This window comes from Gasterosteus aculeatus, chromosome 18 (genome assembly GCF_964276395.1).
Source record: "Gasterosteus aculeatus chromosome 18, fGasAcu3.hap1.1, whole genome shotgun sequence".
In the NCBI taxonomy this organism is placed as follows: Eukaryota; Metazoa; Chordata; class Actinopteri; order Perciformes; family Gasterosteidae; genus Gasterosteus; species Gasterosteus aculeatus.
Window position 1 is genome coordinate 13492273 of NC_135706.1, and position 22074 is coordinate 13514346.

General features: G+C 48.1%; 1 protein-coding gene across 4 annotated transcripts in view; it reads right to left on the reverse strand.

Moving 5' to 3' along the window:
- hivep2a (HIVEP zinc finger 2a) overlaps window positions 1-21387 on the reverse strand; it is a 61371-nt gene extending 39984 nt beyond the window's left edge. Inside the window, exons 1-2 of one of the 4 annotated variants that reach the window (XM_040160974.2) lie at window positions 21123-21387; window positions 14439-14484 (exon numbers count right to left, since the gene is read on the reverse strand). The gene's annotated coding sequence lies outside the window, so the exon portion shown is untranslated. Of the gene's footprint in view, window positions 1-1582; window positions 1867-7448; window positions 7570-14438; window positions 14485-21122 lie in introns of those variants that run through there. The other 3 variants (XM_078093394.1, XM_078093392.1, XM_040160973.2) reach the window with 3 other exon arrangements.
- Between the last annotated feature and the right edge of the window lie 687 nt (window positions 21388-22074).

Genomic DNA, 22074 nt, shown 5'->3' on the forward strand with positions numbered 1-22074 from the left:
CCATGAGTCAGTGGATGGGTTTGGGATTAGCCGTTAGCTGCTAATCTAGCGCTTCTCCAGGGGAGCAAAGTCCTCACCTTCGAGGTCCCGCCCCCTAAAACAACAAAAACAAACACCAGTGTTATCGGGACGTGTTTGACACACACACAGACCTACTCCGCCTCATGCACACACACACACGTGCACAGCAAACACACACGTGCACATACCAGGGCAGAAGAAGCACACTTCACTGTCTGAGAATTTGTGAATGGAAAATTGGTTTAACACACTTGGCCGAGCAGCATGGACTTCCTACGCGTCTCCCCGGAGGACAGGAGCGTCTATCTGTCTGTCTCTGTCTGCCTGTCTGTCTGTTTTACTGTCCCTGTCTCTATCTGTCCCTCATGTCATGTTGCTGTGTACCTTTGTACCTGTGTGTGTACCTTCGTTGTCCTTCTGCTGGTCTGCTAGTTTTTTATCAGACGTTCATCTCTTTCGCTGTCTCTTGGTAAACTATTAAATATGTAGTTGTATTAAACTATAAACATGTTTTGATGGCATGAAATATAAATCAATTAAATTAAATTTAAAAAATCAAGTAATCAAGCAACATTTTAAATAAAAACACCCCCAAAGGTCACAGGGACAGGCAGAGATTAGATGAGGGGACAAGATGAAAGGAAGAGGAGAGGAAGAAAGGATACGAGGAAACAGAAGAAGTAGAAAGGTCCAATAAAATAAACAGAAGGCCGAGAAGATGACGAGGACTCGCTCTCAAGGTCGCTGATATCACACGTCTTCCCCCTGTGTGTGTGGGTGTGTGTGTGTGTATGTACTGCTGTGTGTAGCACGTAATACAAAGAAGGTCCCAGCTGAGAGGGAGACATGAAACACAAACACACACACAAACACACACACAGTTCATCCAATTTTCTCACAATCCTCCGTTCTCAAGGCTACGAGTGAGTGTGTGTGCGTTTGTTTGTGTGCGTGTGTTTGTGTGTGTGTGTGTGTGTGTGTGTGTGTGTGTGTGTGTGTGTAGGTGGCAACCCTTGGTTAATGGACGGAACTGACACCACTGTGTGAGACAGTGTGTGTGTGTGTGTCCATTAGCATCAGAGCCCTGGGAGAGAACAGAGGGTGATGAAGGTTTTAAAAGATAGACAGACAGACAGACGGACAGGTAGACAGAAGGAGAGACAGACAGACAGGTAGACAGAAGGACAGACAGGCACACAGGTGGACAGAAGGACAGACAGGCAGGAGGACCTGATGTCACATCTTGTCACACACACGACTCAACACGTTGTCATTCACAGCTGCTGCGTCGCTACGACAACGGTAGACGAGGACATCCCCCCTGCTTGGACGTATCAAACACAAACGCACGCACGCACACACACACACACACACACACACATAGACAGACGCACACAAACGCGCACACAAGAAGAACCCCGTAACAGAGTAAAAAACAAAAGTCACATATAGTAAAAATAAAAGAAAGACTCCATAAACAGGAGAGAAAAGTAGAAAGACAGAACAGAGAGACAGGACAGAGAGACAGACAGTCAGAGAGTCAGACAGACAGTAAACCAACCTGGCCGGCTCTCCCTCTCTTCCACCGAAAGCATTCCTCTGTGTTCACACACTCCTTCCATCGCCACGGTAACAGAAACACCTCTCTCTCTCTCTCTCTCTCTCTCCCTCTCTCTCTCTCTCTCTCTCTCTCTCCCTTCCTTTTGCTTTCAGTGGCACACACACATGTGCTTGCACACGCAGACACACACACATGCACTCCCAGTTTGAACTCCCATTATGTCCATCTGGTCAGCATCCATCCGTCCATCCATCCGTTCTCCAGTCCGTCCATCACTTGTGTGTTTACATCTGAGCGTGCTCATTCCCCAGACAGCCGCGCGTGTGTGTGTGTGTGTGTGTGTGTGTGTGTAGCAGAGTGGGAGCCCTAGAGAAACACTCTTCTTGCCACAGGAGTGAAGCCCAGGCGTGACGCAGGGCCAGAAATAGATGGAGGGGCCGCGGCGGGGGGGACGGCGCCAGGCCAACATGTATGGCTCTTTTTCAAGGACGTGCTCACAAACAAACACACACGCGCACACACACACACTTCCACTGTATGTAAACACACTGTGTATGCACAACCTGCATATGAAACGCACATGTTTGTACTGTTGCATGTATCTTTGTGTACTTTTTACTAATTGCCAAATAACTTGAAGGTACAAAACATTTCTACTTAATGAAAAAACAACGGGCTGCGGTTTGGTGTGTTGACGATGTGGTGGGACAAGGACTCTGGAAGGAGGAGACATCAGTCGTCATGACTACAAGCAACTTGTCCACTAACTTTTTAAAGTTAAAGCACTTCACGTGTGTAGAGGTAACACACAGCGCCGCGTGTGTATTGTACATGTGTACTCTAATCTGTACTGTGTATGTTAGCCCTGTCATGTGTGTGTGCGTGTGTGTGTGTGTTACACAGGGACCTGTTGTGCACTGAGAATACTAAACATTGTTTCATATGAATGTCAGATTCATGGATGCAGTGGTCAGGGGGGATATGTAGTCACAGTGTGTGTGTGTGTGTGTGTGTGTGTGTGTGTGTGTGTTTGTGTGTCCTGCCATGCGGTATATTTGCAAAGCTCAGCACTTCGCCTGCTTTAACATTGTATATACTATGTATTATGTATAGACCCACACAGTTATGAATTATGTACACGTGCATTCCAGTGTTTCATTTCACAACATCACCTGCAATTCTGTCCACTGGACATCAATGAACAGATGGACGCACACGTCCTCACACCAGGACGCTTATAGTTCAGCACTTCTTAGTTGACTTTGAGCTTGCAAACATGCGCACACACACTAAAACACACACACACACGCACGCACACACACGCACATGCAGAGCGGCGGGTTATGAAACTATGTTGAATCGAGGGTCTTACATAAATACTTGATCGTATCTGGATGCTCTCAGTGTGAAAAGATATAATCCGCCTTGTTTCAGTTGGAGGGAGGGAGGGGGGGGAGACGTCAACTGCCCCCCCCCCCTCACTCCCCGCCCCCCCCCCCTCCCCCCTCTCCCTCCCGCTCCCCCGCCCAGGCCCCGTGAGTGGTGCTCCGGTTCAACAACTACAGCTCCCAGAAGACTCAGCGTCAACACGCTTTGGAAAAACATAATAACTCATTTTGGAATGAGCTGTGGTGTGTTCGGGTAAGATGGAGGAGGCGGAGGAGGTGGAGCAGGAGGAGCAGGGATGTGTTCGGGGTAAGATGGAGGAGACGGAGGAGGTGGAGCAGGAGGAGCTGTGGTGTGTTCGGGGTAAGATGGAGGAGGTGGAGCAGGAGGAGCTGTGGTGTGTTCGGGGTAAGACGGAGGAGGAGGAGCAGGAGGAGCAGGAGGAGCTGTGGTGTGTTCGGGGTAAGACGTAGGAGGAGGAGCAGGAGGAGCTGTGGTGTGTTCGGGGTAAGACGGAGGAGGTGGAGCAGGAGGAGCTGTGGTGTGTTCGGGGTAAGACGGAGGAGGAGGAGCAGGAGGAGCTGTGGTGTGTTTGGGGTAAGATGGAGGTGGAGCAGGGATGTGTTCGGGGTAAGATGGAGGAGACGGAGGAGGTGGAGCAGGAGGAGCTGTGGTGTGTTCGGGGTAAGACGGAGGAGGAGGAGCAGGAGGAGCTGTGGTGTGTTCAGGGTAAGACGGAGGAGGTGGAGCAGGAGGAGCTGTGGTGTGTTCAGGGTAAGACGGAGGAGGTGGAGCAGGAGGAGCTGTGGTGTGTTCAGGGTAAGACGGAGGAGGTGGAGCAGGAGGAGCTGTGGTGTGTTCGGGGTAAGACGGAGGAGGAGGAGCAGGAGGAGCTGTGGTGTGTTCGGGTAAGATGGAGGAGACGGAGGAGGTGGAGCGGCTGGACGGAGGCTGTTTGTCTTACAAGCCTTTACTCGCTCTCCTTCTTTGTTAATGGGAAATATTAATTTCCTGTATTCCATCTTTGCTGCGTTAATATTTGATGATTAAAAATGGCGGCGGCGCCTCAGGCGGCTCCGTCTACTCGGCCACTTTGCTCTCTGTCTCCCAAAAGGCGTTTTATTTCTGGATCCCTTTGTCTCTGCTTTCGCTTTCGGGACCTTTTTTGTGTATTTTATGAAGTCGATTTGTCATCCTGGAAATGTCTTCCAACTCCTGAGCACTCCCTTATTTCTCTCCCTTATTTCTCTCCCCTATTTCTCTCCCTTCTTTCTCTCCACTTCTCCATCTGTCTTGTGTCCTCCTCCCCGTCCTCCGTCCTCCTTCATCCAAACCCCTCAATTGACAAATCTGACAAGTCTTCCTGCGTGTGAGGCAGCATTTCATTGGTACACAAGCACTCGCACACGTTAATCCACACTGAGAATGGCTGCATGCAAGTGGCCACATATACACACATACACACACACACGCACACACACACACACACACGAGCAGACCAACAATTCAAATGCACGGCCGCACACAGATAGCTGTAATACACACACACGCACACAATGCTGTAGACAACTAGTGGCTTCGGAAGAGGAGCGGAGATGCTGCGAGGGCTGTTCTTTCCACAGCAGACTCTCCCAGCAGCAAAGCATTATGGGAAACCCGGCGTGGCCCTCCACACAGCAGGGCCTCGGAGGCTCCGCCTCCTTTAAACATCATCGACTTTGCGAACAAATATACAGATAAACGGATATTAGAACATTCACGGTGCATGTGGCCGATTTCTGATGAGCATCACAACATGGACTGTGAATCCATAAAAAATATATAGATCGTCTTCCAATCATCTCTCCAGGGTGCGTCACTATGTTTTATTTTTTTTTTAATGCACTGGTTATCAAAGTGTCTTGTCGATAAAGCTTCGACGGAATTAATTGAGGGAGAGAAAGGGGAGGGGGCGGGGGGGGAGAAAGAGAGACCACATTAGCCTCTGAGCCACAGGGGGACCCGGTTGAGTGTTATGCAACCAAACTATTCCAACGCACACACACACGCACACACGCACACACACACAGGCCAGCTGTCCCTAATTCCAGCAGTGAAAACTATCTCTTCTATTTGTCTCTCCCTCCCTCCCTCCCTCCCTCCCTCCCTCTCCATCTGTCACGTTGTCAACACTTGACTTCTTGGCCTTTTCTTTGTTGTTCTTCTGTCTTTGGGATTTATTTCCTGGGCTTTGATCTGCGTGCGGATGGAGGAGGCTCCAACAGTCAGAACCTGTGCTTCAGTGTATGTTGTGTCTGTTTAAAGGTTGTGTTACTGCGTGTGTCCGTGTGTTACGTCGCTGATTGCGGCGTATCGGAGCAGCTTCTCACTTCCTTCCGTATATTCTTCTTTTAATCAAATCAACGTTGAATGAATAAAACCAGATAAAATATCACTGAAAGTTCTTCTCTTCTGGGGGGGCGGCAGGTGGCTTTGGAATGACACCTTATCGAGTGAACCTCCCCTGGACCTCGCATGCGGGGCCCCCAGTGAGGGGGGGGGGGGGTGGGGGGCGCTGGTTGTCATGGCAGCAGATTGATGCTCCAGGAACAACATCTCACGTGTAACGCTCGGGAGTCCCCCTCGCTTCTCACCCTGTCACGACCTCGGCCTTGTCACTCTGCGGGGCTTCATGTTGCTCGCACCACCTGTCGCCCCCGGGGGGTCGGTACAATGTGCACACACACACACACACACACACACAGGCTGACATGGTCCTCACGGACAGGAGGGAGGAAGGTCTACGTGGGGACGGCGTGTGTCGGAGGCGTTTAACGGTGGCGACCACTCGTCTGGTTTCTCTCTGCCTCGGGGACTGTTCGTCCCTCGAGGACCGCTTGTCCCTCTCAGGCTCGCCCCCCTACCAGTCTAAAGTTACTCGGGGGCAGTCCCCACGGAGGGTTTGGGGTTACACCGGCGCACCGTGCAAGTACACACAAAACACACAAAGTCTGAGGACGGAGCTGTCAATCACAGCCGCCCGAGGAGAAGCGACCCAATGGGTTTTATTGTGGTACTCTGCTTTTTACGGTGTGATTTCACCTCATACAGTGTGGTTAGTAATAACAAAGCATTTAATAATAATGACAATTATCCTGAGCAATTAACAATTAACCTAGTGTGACAGCATAAGTATGACAATAATCATGAAGTAATACTATTAATATCATCTGTTTCAGATGTGTTTTAAGCTCCAGCTGGATGCACTGAGCTCTCAAGTGGAGAGGCTGCCAGGCCGCTTGTGTGCGCGCGTGTGTGTGTGTGTGTGTGTGTGTGTGTGTGTGTCAGTCAGCCAGCGGTTGGTTAGATAATCAGTGGGCTCGTTTATCTCGTTAGGCTCTGATTGATCTGCCAGCTGATGGACGGCAGCGCGCCGTGTGTGTCTGTTACACGTCGGATGGAGCGAGCTAATCGATACCAACAACACGGGGAAGAGTTTAACTGTTACGCAACGATTATTTAGGATTATTTCAATTTATTTATCATACAAAAACATTTTTGTTTGTTTGGTTGGCGCCAAAACAGTAAGTAATTTTATTTTTTAAACTAACTATCATAATTAGTTTTTTATTTCAGTCGCTCCCGTTTGTGACGATACGAGCTCCGTCTCCTTTGAAGAACAAATAACGCCGAGTCATCGTCTCGGTTTTGGGGACCCAGAGCTCAGAACCCTGAATGAGCCGTCGGGGGCCTCGTCCAGGCTTTTGGTTCCACACATTCCCCACGAGGAGAAACCGCCCAGAACGGCCGCAGCTCGAGGCCGCGGGAGGCCGGCAGCTGTGCACCAGTGCATGCTGGGAGATAAACCCAACTGGAGGCTTCTTCTATGCTTCTATGAACACACACACACACACACACACACACAAAAGCTGTTCTAGATCCGTCTGCGCCTTCACCTTTAGCTTCCCCTGTGATGCAACAGCACAGCGAGGGCAAGGAGGGGCCAAACTACACAAATCTGGCTTTCCTCATCTGCACACACACACACATACACAACTACACACATCTTTCTGCATTGCAACTGCACCACTTAGCATCAAATATGCATCAAATTATATAATAGAGACTCTTATGTAATAGACTCTATCCCTTTCTATGCCCCAGTGTGTGTGTGTGCATGTGTGTGTGTGTGTGTGTGCGTGTGTGTGTTTTCATGTTAACTAATGAAGCCAATCTGTGACGGGGCAAAACACAGAGGGAGAGGAAGAGGAGGATGTTTCTACTGGGCCTGAGAAACATCTGGGAAAACAGGAAATAAGGAGAGGAGCGAATAGGAGAGGAGAGGAGGTGAGGAGAGAAGATGAGGAGAAAGGAGTAAATGGAAAGGAGACATGTGAAGAGAAGAAAGGAGGTGAGTCGAGGAGAGGAGACTTTTAGGAAAAAAGAGGCCACGCCCCCCCTCAGCGGTCTCAGGCTAAGCTGCGTGGCTCCTGTCACTTACATGCACAGCACGCAATGCATTCTGGTCTTTTTTTTCTGTCCTTGCAGGCGGATAAAATCCCTCCGTACGAATGTCTGGCCTCCTGCTCTCAGAGCTCCAGTGTGGCTGCTGGAAACATCTGGACATGATGTCACTTCTTCTGCGTCTTACTGGTTTCGGGAAACCGGTTGAAAATCAGCTGGTGATCAAATAATAACGAGGTCCCATTTTTCCCCCATTTGATACATTAAAATGACTTTTAACATTATTATCACCATTAACAGAGGTATTAATCCATCCATCTGTTTATTTATTAATTAGTCGTTCTACATACCTGCACATTCCTCAGTTACTCATGAGGGGAACAAATTACACACACACACACACTCACACACACACACACACACACACACACACACAACATCTGAACCATATTAAAATCATAACATCTGCCTCGTTTGTCTTTGGTTCAAGTCAAAATGCCTATTTTGTTCCATCTTTGTCACCTTGTTTGTACCATTCATAATTGAAGCCTCTTAAATGGACCCAGATGAGACTTTTAGCAGATTGTTTAAGGTGTGAAGCCACTGTGGGAAAATATTCTCCGTTAAAACATCAAACTAAATCTGTAAAATACTTGTGACGTGCTGTTAAATGAATGAACACTGCACACGTGTAACGTGTCTTTGCATGTGCATGTCATCTTCACGTGTGTTTCATAAATGAAAGTTAGGAACGTTTTTGGCAACACGGGTTAAAGAGAGAGACACAACGGGCTATTAAAAAAAGAAATAGAATAATAAATACCGGAACGGGATCTTACGTCGACATTGAGGTTAAAGTTCATAAAGGTCAAACCAGAAGGGAAGTAATGATCCAGAGGTCGTTTACACGCCACTTGAAGAAGTTTAAAATCCCTGAAGGTCCTAAATATCTCAAATGAAACGCCTTAAGATGCCTCATTACCTTCACGCTTCCTTCATCGTGTGCTTCACTTTCATGTAAATTCCAGGTTTATGAGAAGGACCATTTCCTATTTACATTCTTATTTTTTTTAACGAGACTTATCTGAATATATTTGCATAGATATTTCTGTCCCTCAGTCGAACGTCTCCGGGGGGAATTAGGATGGAGAGGAGAAATGTACCGATGACACGAGGCAGTCAGATGAGAGATCACACACACACACACACACACACACACACACACACACACGCACGGCTGACAGCTGCGTCTGATCCTCTGTATGTAGTTTAAGTTAACAGGGAGGTCTAATATCAGCCAAATCCTGTCACTGACACCGTGTGTGTGTGTGCGTGCGTGTGTGTGTGTGTGTGACAGCATGGTAACACACGTCAGGTACAGACACTTTGAAAACAAACAGCGAGTGTATTTTATTTAAATAAAGTGTCTTCTAATTCGCCAGCTGAAGGACTGAAAGTGAACAGAGTTAAAAAGGAGGATCTGCTGGGGATTTTTTTTGGCACATTGGGATCAAAGCGGCGACGAGGAGAAGGAGGAAGATGAAAGGATGAAGGAGGAAAACAAGCCGAGGAAAGAGGAGACAAGATTAAAAGGGGAAAGGAAAACCTGGAAGAGCAGTTTAAAAAAGGAGAAAAGGAAAGGAGGACAGATGCTGGGAAGAGAGGGAAAAGGGAGGAGTTCATGGGAGCAGGAGAGGCGGTAAGGGAGAGGAGGGAGGAAGGCTTGATGAAAGGAGGAGGAAGGGAAGTAGAGGAGGAGTCAAGCAGAGGAGGGAGGAGGTGAGTTAAAATGAGTGAAAGAGACGCAGGAAAAGAGACGTGTTTGAGGAGGAAAAGTGGGGAGGAGAGAGGAGGAATACGGGGGAGGAGAGGAAAGACGAGAGGAAAGGACACATTGGGAGAGATGAAGATGAAGAGGAAAACGGACGATGAGAGAGTGAAATATAGAATAAAAGAGAGGAGAAGATTGCTGGATTTTAGAAAAGTGACATTTATCTTATCAGGATAAAGCACGAGCAAACATTTGTCACCAAAGAAAACTTCTCAGATGGCAGAATGTGTGAAATGAAAACGTTCTTCACTCCTGTGAAAGAGGAAGAATTTCACAGGAAGAACATCAAGGATGGTCCTGCAGGTATTACACGTGTAGCACACCTTCCTCCACACTCAGACACTTGTGGCTGCAGAGAAGAGACCCGTCAAGAGGAACGATACAGCGGGTTTTCAGGTCGGACACATCTGCCCCCCCCCCACTCAGCCGTAATCCCCCCCCCCCCCCCCCCCCTCCATCATATGACGGACGGGAGGCGCAAGGTGCTAGCCAGCTGCGCTAGCTTTTAAGCCTTAATACCCTGAGTATGAGTGAGCTAGCGTGGAGCTAATCAGTCTTAATGCCATGCATATGGAGTTAGCTCCGGAGACGGCTAGCCGCTGTAGCCGCGGCTAATCCAGCAGCGAGCCCAATCCCCTGTTTTTATATAATATGTAAATCTTAGAAAGTACAGCATGAGATTAAGATTAGAGGAAGGGAATAAAAAAAGAGCCGTGAGCAGGTTGTTTGGGAGGGATGACTTGGAAGACGGCTTTTGTCCCCGTTGAGGTTGAAGGAATTCTGCCAAATGTATTTCATATAAAAGAGGAATAAACACGGAAGAGCTGAAACAAATAGCGTAAATACGTTAAAAAGGAGAGAGAAAGAAAAGAGCATTTGCATAATCTTCCAGAGATGATAAAAAAAGGAGCTGAAGAGCCAGAGTGAGAAAACACAGACTGTTGACTTCCTGTGCACAGACAGGAAGTGACGTCACGCCGCCGCGGGCACAGAAATACCTCGGTGGCTCTTATCTCTAAGTGCCGGTCTTCAACCCGGAGCACCTGCTGCTCTCTTTCTCCGCCGAGTCGAGGAAATCACAGCCTTCAGTCGGACGCCTCCTCCCACCCTCCTCTCCCACTTCCTCCCGCTCCTCCCCCTTCCGCCCGTCACATGGTACGAGCCCAAGCGCCAGGGCGCTGACACGGGCCATGATCCCCCCCCCCCCTCCCTCTCTCTCTCTTTGTTTTGGGCAGGAAGCCACCGACTTGCACAGCAGAAGAGAGCCACCTGTTCCTCCCTGGCAGAGGAGATCATGGAGGGATGGAGGGAGGGATGAATAGATGAAGGCGTGGGGGGGAGGGGTGGGGGGGCACGCAGGGGAGAGAGGTGGAGAGGAAAGGGCGTGATGAGGGAAGGGAAGGGAGTGGGGAGGAGGGCGGGAGGGAGGAGGAGGAGAAGGAGGTAGGGAGAAAGCAGGCAATGGGAGACTACAATACAAAGGGAGGAGGAGAAAGATAAGCATAGGAAGGAAGGAAGGAAGGAAGAAAGGAGAGATAATGAGGAGAGGTAATAGGGAGGAAGAGAAGGAAAGATGACAAAGATTGACCGAGGGATGATTAAAAAGGAGGTAATAAGGAGGAAGCGAATAGGGGGGATTTAAGGGTGAGTAAAAAGGTCAAGGAAGGGCGAAAAGGTGGGATAGAAGGGGAGGTGAGCCAAAGGGAGGTGAAAGTGCGGAAAGGACAAAAGTCGACAATGTAGGAAAAGGAGTGATGGAGGAAGCGGTGAGGTGAAGGAGGACATAAGAGACGGGAGAGGAAAGGATGGAGGGATGAGAGACATCGAGTAAAGAGAGAAAGAGAAGAGTTAAGAGGAAAGGAGGAGAAGGAGAAAGGAAAGGAGAGAGGAAAAGTTAACTGAAGGGATGAGGCCCAAACTGGAAATCACGGAGGAAGGGAAGGAAAGGAAATGTAAAAAGATGGCCAGGATAGATTGAAGGTCAAAAGGAGGAAAAGCCAAAGAGGAGGTAAACAAGTAAGGGAGTAAAACAGGAGAAATGAAATAAATGGGACCACAGAGGAGGAGAAGGATGAGGGAGGAGAGGAAAGGGACGATTGCGGAGCAAAAGGATGCTGAAAGGGAGGGAAGAGGAGACGGAGAACAACGACAGTCAGTCCTGTGTGTGTGTGAAGGGAGCCGCACTGCCGAGGTGCCCGTGAGCCAGAGCACTGCTACCGCTCACTGCTAGCACGACTCCGGTTACTCATGTGTATTACTGTGGGCTTATAACCATTATTATACTACAGAGGTCACTATTTGTACTAATCAATAAGTGCTTCCAGTACTTGTGTCCAAACCAACGTGTCGTTAATAACGGCAGAATTCCCATGAGCCTCGGCTGTAATTTGGGATTAGCACTAACTAGCAAACGGAGGCAACCGCAGGCACCCACGCACTTATGAGTGCAGAAATACACACACCGCTACAATTTTTTGCAGCATATACTCACGCGCACACACACACACACACACACACACACACACACACACACACACACACACAGGAAGCGTGCAGGCTGCAGAAGCAGCAGAGCTGTCATTTGCAAGAGGAACGATGCGGAAGTGAAACCAAACTCCTTATTGCTCCGCACCGTCCTCAGACACACAACCACAGTCACCAACACACACAGACAAACACACACACACTCTCACTGCTTTCCATGCCATTTGAATGCACAAACAAAGGGACCTTTGGACTTGTGGCTACCTGGAAGAAATGGGAAGCAAACTAACTGCTGTTGTCTTGACAACATTCATATCCCATAATGCTATTCAAATTCTGGCGCTCTGTTATCTCATGTGTGGCTTGCGCACACAAACACACATGTATGAACAGACACACACACACATATGAACAGCGTGCACAAAGGGGGAGAAGATGCTCATCCAAAGGCCCTTCATTTGGACACAGCTGTTAGTCAATACACGTGATCATCAGTCTGCCCTTCTGTGTGTGTGTGTGTGTGTGTGTGTGTGTGTGTGTGTGTGTGTGTGTGTGTGTGTGTGTGTGTGCGTGTGTGTGTGTGCGTGTGCGTGTGTCTGTCTGTGTGTGTGTGAAACTCACACTCTGTGCGATGCTGTCAAGGGCACAGCTTGCATCCGTTGTACCGAGCCGTTGTCGCCATGGAAACAGAACACACAATTCTTCCTCTTCACCTGCCTTTTTTTTATTTCTCCATTTGATGTTATTGTTATTGTGTGGGAGTGGCGTGAATGAGAGAGAGTGTGTGTGTGTGTGTTTGTTTGTGTGTGTTTGTTTGACTGAGTGCGTTTCAGTCCACTTCCTGGTCTTCTTAAGCCAATCAGTGAGAGGAAACTCATATGAAGCTCTCATTGGCTGACTGTCCACTACTGGTCTTTCATTGTGCTTCTCCGTGTACCAACTCCGTGGTTACCATGGCGCCCGCATCCATTTGGTCCCCCATCTCTCTCTCTCGCACTTCATTCATTGGTAATTCAGCCATTTGTCAGTTTTCGGAAGTGGTTATTTCTCTCCCTAGATTACCATCACTTCTTCTTGGTTGTTTCAATACAATTACACTGGACCGTTGTGTTATTGTGTATTTGTTGCGCTATAATAGTTGTTAGTACTTTGCTTTGTGATAACACATCAATACAACGCTTTTTTTTTTATTTCGTGGACTTGTTGGCATTGCGACGCGCTTTCCGTCTCTCTGAACAGCTTGCCTCAAATTGAAACAGCCGTTGACGATTGTAATGTTCCGCATCCTCGTACCCCCTCCACCCACCTCGCCCCCCAACGCAACACACACCGTTCATGCATTTTACAGCATGTGCACGGTCTGCAAGCACTGACGCACATCCTGTGCAGGTTTTCTGTTGTGTGTTTGTTTGCAAAGAGACGACACTATATGAAGTTTAAAGCTTTGGCGTTGCAGATAGTGGTCTCTTCTTCTACGTCACACACACATTGACTGAGGAAGATGTAAGGACAGAATGACATAGTTTATCGTCGTGGATACGATACCGCCTGTTACACAGGAAAAGGAAGTGACACCGTTCACGTACACGGCGTCTCTTCTTCTACTCTTACGCCTGCACACGTGTAAAAAAAGAGATTCTCCATCCTGCGCTCTTCTTCTTAGAAGAAGAAGACTTGTTCGTTAGCACGGCGGCCATGACACGCGTCATCGGCAGCTTCACCCACTCTAATCTCCCCTCGTCCTGTGATCCCAAATGTTGGTGGAGACTATGTGACCTTTGACCTCCCTGTGGTTGCTCAACCCGCTCAACCTTAGCTCACTCTCAATTTCAATTTCACAGATATTATCAGAACATTGGATCCTTTTATGCTACTTGTGTCCACGAGTTCCCAGTGTGGGATGACGGAGGCTCCACATGCTGTAAATATGGAACTATTATAACACATCCTATCGGTATTCACAACCTCTGCGGTTCAATGAATTGGAACACTTTATTCTAAAAAAATCTAAATGTTTTACTTTTGACATGTTTGAATTTGAATTCTTCATGACATCCTCCTCATTGTTAGCTCAAGCCTCCAAACTACAAAGATTTCCATCATTGTTTGGGGAGGAGCTCAAATATAAACTCTACATGGCGTCAGGAACGTGAGAGTGAAGCTTTCTTTTTCTCGCTTTTTACGTTTTCCATTTACACTCCCAGCCGAGGTCACACATCCAGTAACCAAGCTCGCCGGTTGCCCCGGCAACCGGTGGAAACAGCGAGAGTAATTTTGGCTAAATTAATTCAGCTCAACTCTCTCCTTGTCTTACCGTCAGTTTCTCTGTGAGAGCCCCCCCCCACCCCCCCTCGCTTCCCCCTCTCTCATGACAAAAGGATCGGCCATTTTAAATCATAATGAAGGTTATTATTCCCACGACCGCCCTCTTTTTCCCCACCATTTCCTCCATTACGGTCCAGAGGTGGTTTCCATCGGTACACAGTTCTATTTAAATTCATGTTTCCCATCATTTTGAACAGCTGACATAAATACCACCTGCAATACGTACTTTATTCGTTTGCTGCATAAACTCACATCATCTTTTACTTACTGTCAACGCCTCATGGCCCCATTTCACACATGCTAACGTCTACCTGTGTTATACCTGTTTGACTTTGAGCTATGACCCCCACCCACACTCACACACACACACGCACACACTGATCCTACCTGGTGTAAGATCCTCTGGTCCAGATTACGGAGCTGCTCACAGTCCCTGGGGGAGGAGAAAAGAGAAAGAAGGGTGATGAAGCTGCATACTTTTTGATGCAAATCCCCCTTTTGGACGCACAGTAATGTGCTTTTAATAACCTGGCAGATCCCAGAATGCAACACACCACGTCACCCATCGGTTCGTGGACGGATGCTTTCATGTTTTGAGTTTGGAAGCTTTGCCGTCGACATTTACATCTACAGTTTCAATATTTAAAATAGTCTGTTAAAGACCTGTCAATCACAGTAAGCCCCGCCCTAAAGCATCCTCTACTTTATGGTCTGTTTGACTCTAAATGGACCAAAATTTACTAAATGAACATCATGCTGTGTTGAAGAAGACTTGAAACTAGAGATTGAGAACATAAACTCATGTTTACAATGTTTACTGAGGGAATAAATCACGAGAGAAGTGGAGTCATTTTCTCATAGACGTCTATGGGACCAGAGGAGTCGCCCCCTGCTGGTCACTACACAGAATGCAGCTTTAACTCATGTGGCCGAGTGGAGGTTGCCGCCTGGTGGGAACTTTGTGGCAACAAAGACCCGTCACATCACACCACTGGTTGGTGAAAGGGTTTTAAAGGTCAAAAGGTCAGCATGGAAATATTTACCACTGTAGCAGTTAAAATTGATGTCAGGAAAATAAATTACAGAAACAGCCACTGATTTCTGCAGCAGTGACATGATGATCCTGTGGACTTTAATATAAAAGGCCCTGAAGTCGGTGTTGTTTTCTTGGCGGATCCTGAGTGTCTGACTGTGACATTTCAAACCTCTTTGAGGATTCCAACAATAAACCAATAAAAACAGATGACACTCCGTCTTAGACTTCCACATCACGCGTGTCGTCAGTTTGTCATCTTGATTTTCAGTTTTCTTTTGTCACTATTGTCTTTTCTTTGTTGTTTTTTTGTTGTTTCAAAGCCCGTTGGAGTTTCTGTTCCGTCTCACCCGCTGAGATTGGGATTCTTTTCATCCCCTGATATTATTTGAAGCGCTCTCATCTTTGTGTGGATATGCAAATAGCTCCTAAACCTACAGCAGCGTCTTAATTGAGCTGATAAGAGACCGGGAGCGGGACAGCTGCCGTCAGACGGGTCAACCTGAGCACTATTAGTACTGTTAGCAGTTATTGTTGGTGTCATAATGGTAATTATCATTATCTTATTTTCAATTGTTTTCTAATGAAAAGTCAGGAAAAAAAGAACATGGCCAAAGCTGGTGATTATAAAGTCGTAGTAATCAAAACATAAAATAATGAACTTTAGTGCTTTTAGCGTGTTTTTGTTAAAAGTACTTTCATCTGATTTCCTTAGATTTAGGTATCAGTTGTTGAAACGATTCAAACTAGATATTTATACAAATAAATAATAAAATAAGTAAGTAGTCATAAAGTGATTTCAGCTTCAACTACTTTGCCTAAAACCTTTTTCACGTGTGGCAGTACGCTGTCATCCATTTCCCAAAATACCCCCCCCCCCGTTTAAAAGGCCCGACTTCAGAGTTCAGCCGACTTCACGTGAGTCACTGCGAGTGAAAGTGAGAGTTTCCCGCTGACAGAAACTAAGAATAAAACTCAACCAACAATTTTTTGTCGCAGTAAATGTTTTTCACTTGCTGTTTCATTTCCGTGTGAATATTTCACGAGTGAATATTTGATAAGTGTATATTTCATAAGGGTCCATTTGTCTCAGTGTGGCGGATTGCGAGCGACTGACACTGAGAGGTAGAAGGTGACGTCATGTCGTCTACAGTTGAGCAGTAAGCAGCGGCTATTGATCGGATTATTAAAACATGACAGCAAACTACTAAATGATTGTGTTTGAGGCGCTTTATTAAACGTGTGTATGTATGCATCGCTAACAAGCGGCAAAACGCCATAAATCCGCCTCCGCAGTGACATGGATTGTAATTAATTAACGCAATGCCTTTATTTAGATAACAAGTCAGGTATTAAATGTGCTATAAAAGATATGACTCAATCTCCTCAGATCTCCCTGAAGCACCTAAAACAAACAGTCCTCCTTTGTTTAATTGCCCGACATGTAAATAGAGTTTTTATCATTTGTGTCGGTCACCACGGCAACAATAAACCCACTAAGCCACTTCATTCAGAGGGTAAAAAATAATTTCCTGCCCCCCCGTAGGGTAGCCCGTACGCTGCTGTGTGCGTGTTCCTCTGTGTGTGTGTGTGTGTGTGTGTGTGTTCTGCAGCGGGTTGTGTCACTCGGGTTTTTCTGATGACAAAACACTGTGTAGCTCTTACTGTCTGATGCATAAATGCATGAAGGAGACTAATCACACGCCGCTGAGGAAGTAGGCCGGTTCGGGTAGAGGTCTCTCAACGACACACACACACACACACACACACACACACACGCACACACACACTGGTCACCTGACAGCCCCCCCCCCGGAGCAAAGGGAGGTTGGGTTTCCATGGCGGCCTCGTTCCGTGTGACACATAAATAAACAAGTAAACACGCACACTCTCTGGAGCCAGCATGTGAGCCACCCGACACCTCCCATCACAAAAAGGAGGCCGCTCGATTGGCCGGTGAGGAGCAAGGGGGTCGCTGATTGGCCGAGGATTTAACAGAAAAAAAGAAGCCCCTCGTCTCAGAGGTTGTAGATGCTGAGAGGGGGAGATTCCTCTTAGTGCAGCTGAGATCACACACACACACACACACACACACACACACACACACACAGCTCACCCCATCTCCTCTTCCTCCTCCTTTCCCTCCTCTTCTCCATTTCTTCTAGTCCTCTTCCCCTCTTCCGCTTCTCTTCCTCCCCTCTTCCTCGCTCCCTCATTTGCACCTCTCACTCTTCATCTTCTCCTCCTCTTCATCCTCTTCTGTGTTTCCCCCACTTCTTTTGTCACCGCTCCTTGTTTTCTTTTTCTGTTCCTTCTTTTCTCTCATGTCATCGTCTCCTCCCTTCTACAATAGTTTCCTTTCTTTGCTAAACTCTTCTGTCCTCCTCTTTTGTGTCCATATTTCTTTTTGTTCCCTCCCCTCTTATCTCCTGGGCTCTCGTTTCTCCTGAGTCCTCTCATGCATCCTCTCCTCCTCATCATCTCCTCTCTCCTTCACCTCCCTCCCCTCCCGCCTCCAGGTGTTCAACCCGACCCGGGGGAGCCATTGACCGGGAGGAGCCAAGCGATGCGTTAGCTTTGTGTGCGAGTGCGTCTCAATAATTCAGCCGACGCTGTCAGGACCTCGCTCACCAGAGCGCTCTCAGGTTCCTGTGCAGCTCTCAGGTGATCACACACATGCACACGCACACACACACACACACGGAGGAAACTATTACATTCAGTGAGTTAAACAGGAGCTCATCTGATCAGTTTATGTTCTGATTTCATTGCCCGTTCCCCAATGAGCAGCAGCTACGTTGCGTTGCGTTAGGTTGTGTTGCGTTAGGTTGTGTTGCGTTAGATTGCGTTGCAGGTGTGTCTATAAAAAGATGGCCACCATCGTCACTTTCACTTTCGTTTAAAACCATTAACTGTCACTTTAAAACTCCACAGCAGCAGTAGTTCATCATCTTCTGTCCAACCAGACTGGAGGGATGTACCGCCGACTCAAAGCTTTGATGAGAGACGCACCGTGTGTGTGCAAGACACAGTTTTTACATCGGGACGGACATCACAAGGACAAAAGAGTCAGTGGACAAGATCAAGATACTTTGATTTCAGGATGTTTCTGAAATCAAAGGATCCCTCAGTAAACATTGTAAACACAAGTTTATGGTCTCAATCTCTAGTTCAAGTCTTCTTCAACACAGCACGATGTTCATTTAGTGAATGATGGTCCATTCAGAGTCATGTAGGCCATAAACAGGGGATGCTTCAGGGCGGGGCTACACACTGATTGACAGGTTTCTAACTGTTTTAAATATGGAAACTGTAGATGTAAATGTCGACGGCAAAGTCGCCAAATTCCGAACATGAACGCATTCGTCCACAAACCGATGGGTGACGTGGTGTGTTGCATTCTGGGATCTGCCATGTGAACAAAACCGGGGCTACACGCTGATTGACAGGTCTCCGCCAGAGACGTATTCGGCGTCTCTGCGTCCTTCCCCAGTCCACATATTCAAACCGACGGCCTACGTCACACTAACTACGTCCACTCCTGATACACACTCTACGTCTGCTCCGTCTTCAGCCATCGATGTCTCATCTCAACACACGTCCGCGGTGCCACAGCGATTACTGTCCCCGATGGGAAAAATCAAAGGGTTGTCGGTCCTCGTTTCAAGCCTCCACGCTACTGTTGCCCGACCGCAGTAACATTTAAATTAATGTTACTCACACACACGCACAAAATCACAAACACAAAAAGGCTAATTAATTAAATATTTAGTGCAGAAAATCAACTCACACCTCTCGCATGTTCTCAGAACGCCTGTCCAAGTGTGTGTGTGTGTGTGTGTGTGTGTGTGTGTGTGTGTGTGTGTGTGTGTAAGTGTGTGGACTCTCGCTCCTACGCAGCACACCCTGACGGCCATCTGAAGCGGCGGTGGGACAGATGGTCCGTAGGCCGGTCCCCTACGTGCACGCGGCCGTGCACAGAATGTGTCCTGACATGTGACCGACGCACATTCGGGACAAAGTTTCCGCACGTGGCTTTTCCTCAAACAGCCTCTTTACTTCGGCTCCACATTTTCCTTCCACGGCTTCACGTTGTTTCTAAAAATAAGACCTTCAGTGTTTAAAGTCGCTTTCCCGGCCAACAACGGACCATAAACGCACACAGATGTGACAAATCACTAAACCCACTGTTTAGGGAAGACTTCCAGGTATTTGAGATTTATTTAATTATTTACAGCCCTGGCAACATTTGCCATGAAGTATCTTTTTAATAAATGGGCCATATCAACATTACGTTTGTGACAGCATATCAAAAACAAATGTTTATTGCCAGTGTGCCAGAGCTGGTAATGTTAGCAGCACCGCTAACGGCTAACCGTTGAAGGCTCACTTCAGGAACATTGTAAAACAGGATTTCGTGGCTAATATGAAGTGAACAGGCGTTAAGTCAGTGGAGCGTTCAGGTCATTATAACTACCATGATGTGTTTACAGGTAATCGGTAAAAAAGTTTTAATAAATCCAGCAGTTTGAAGGAGATGATGCAAATATTTTTTTAAATAAATTAAAGAATACAATCTTTAATTTCCTTTTCTTTTGAATTCTGTGTTTTCGGGAAAATAAGCTATAAATTACTATAAAAGAATCAAGGATAACGTTTTTAATTTCTGTTTACAGATTTTTTAGGGCATAAAGGATCATTGAAGACTAATCAAACAAAAAAAGCTATCATCAATAATAATAAAGTTATATTTTCTTTTGTGCTGACCCAAACCATGAGTTTTATGATGCGCATCGCCACAAGTCCTCATCGTTAATGTTTGCTTTATATCTGCTTCCTTCCGCTTATCAAACATGAAAGAACCCAAACAGACATGTCGGCAGCAGCTGGGCAGCACACAGAGGTCCTCAGCGACCCCCCCCCCCCCCACACACACACACACACACACACACACACACACACACACTGGAGCCTCCTCAAGCCACAGCGACCTTTGACCTCACTGTGGCTTTCCCGCATGAACGAGAATCTCTGTGAGCACAAGATTATGACACGGCATCAAAAAAACATGCGACGTGCTTAAGAGGCTGGAAATGCACTGAAGAGAAATGTTGTTGTTGTTATTGTTGTTGTTGTTGTTTTTATCAACAGGCTCGTTAGAGAGACGAGCGGCAGGGCCGGGGCCGTGCGTCGCAGTCTCCCCGGCCGGGGCCCCTCTCTAGACGGCAACACGTCATGGAACATTCCCGGAACCAGCCAGCGCACCACCCACCATCTCTCTCTCTCTCTCTCTCTCTCTCTCTCTGTCTCACACACACACACACACACACGCACACACACAGAGGAAGCGAACAGTGAACATACATGATAAAGTATCGCCCTTCTGCGTGTTAAACTCTTTTGTCACATTAGGAGACGTCCTTTGCGACAACACAGACACACGCGCGCACACAGACACACGCACGCACACAGACACACGCACACACACACACCGCAGCCTTCTGCTTGAGCGTTTTGATGTCTTGTCACACTGGGAAACACCAACCAGAGGTCACAGCTGCAACTCACTTTTAGAGTGAGGTTATAGAGGTTTGCACCTGAACTTTTATGAGCCCCCCCCCCCCCCCCCCCCACACTCCCCTCCAGATGCGGGCCACAGCTGGCTTGCAGAATAATACAAAAAAATTCACCTTCCGCGGGCTAAATCACACCTCCGAGCTTCCACTTTCACGGCTTTGAAATTCCGCGGACCCCCCCCCCCCCCCCCCCCCCCCCCTCCCGTGTGTCTCTCCCGCCGGCCCCTGCAGCCACGGCCGCGCAGGCTACTGCAAATTCCTCAGGATATTACGCAACCCGGGTAATCTGCATGCAATGCGATGCGCGCGCGGGGTATTCCCCCTGCACGGCCTTGCCCTTATAAGCTAAACAAAAAGGATCTAGTGCCGCGGAGACGGACCGTAATGTCCGCCGCGGTCACCGGGACACGTCGGCGTGACACACGCGAACCAGCTTTCGTTTTCTCGCCGCCGCTCGCCTACCTTCCGTCCGCGCTCCGGTCCGCGCGTCTCCGTGCGAAGATGACAACAAGCAGCCCCCCCCCGGTGACAGGGGGACCCGAGTCCGGGCCGGCTTGACACCTCGCGGGGTTGTCCGTTCGGAGAGGGTGGGGGGGATTTGGGGGGTGGGGGGGGGGGGCAGCCGGCGGACGGGTTGTTTAGGAAATCCAGAAGAGTCGCGGCGGTGAACGGGGAGAAAAAGTTGCGCGTAAAAATGGAAGAAATCCTTTCCGACCGGATCTGTGCTGCCGGGAGCTCCGCCGCTGCAGTCAGACAGACACCGAATGTGCGCGTCCGACTCGTGTTGTCAGCGTGTGCGCGTGTGTGTGCGTGTGCGTGTGTGTGTGTGTGTGCGTGTGTTGTGAGGGTGAAATCAGGAGACACACGCGCGCGCACACACAGTTGTACGCACACGGGGGGTTATTCCAAACGCCACTTCCCAGAATAGCAGCAGAGAGAGTGAGAGAGAGAGAGAGAGAGGGCGTGTGTCTGTGTGCGTGTGCGTGTATACGTGCGCGTGTGTTCGTGTGACGTCGTCGGATCCCCCAGCGCGCAACCAGGGCAGAGGGAGGGGCGGGAAGGAGGATCAGTGGCCGAAGAGGAGGCTCTGTCTGCCGGGAGGGAGAGAGCAGGATTCCCCGGTCACCTCTGGAGAGACCCGTCTGTCTGACTGTCTGTCTGACTGTCTGTCTGACTGTCTGTCTGTCTGTCTGTCTGACTGACTGTCTGTCTGTCTGTCTGACTGACTGTCTGTCTGTCTGTCTGACTGTCTGTGCATCCAGCGACAGTTTGCAGTACAAAACGATCATGACAATAATAAATATGCAGTTCCTCTGTCTCTCAATATGTCGGAAGAGTGAAAGAAATATGTATAATGAGTTGTGTTATGAGTTATGAGTGAAAGTACATACAAATATATGTACTTTTGTGGGAA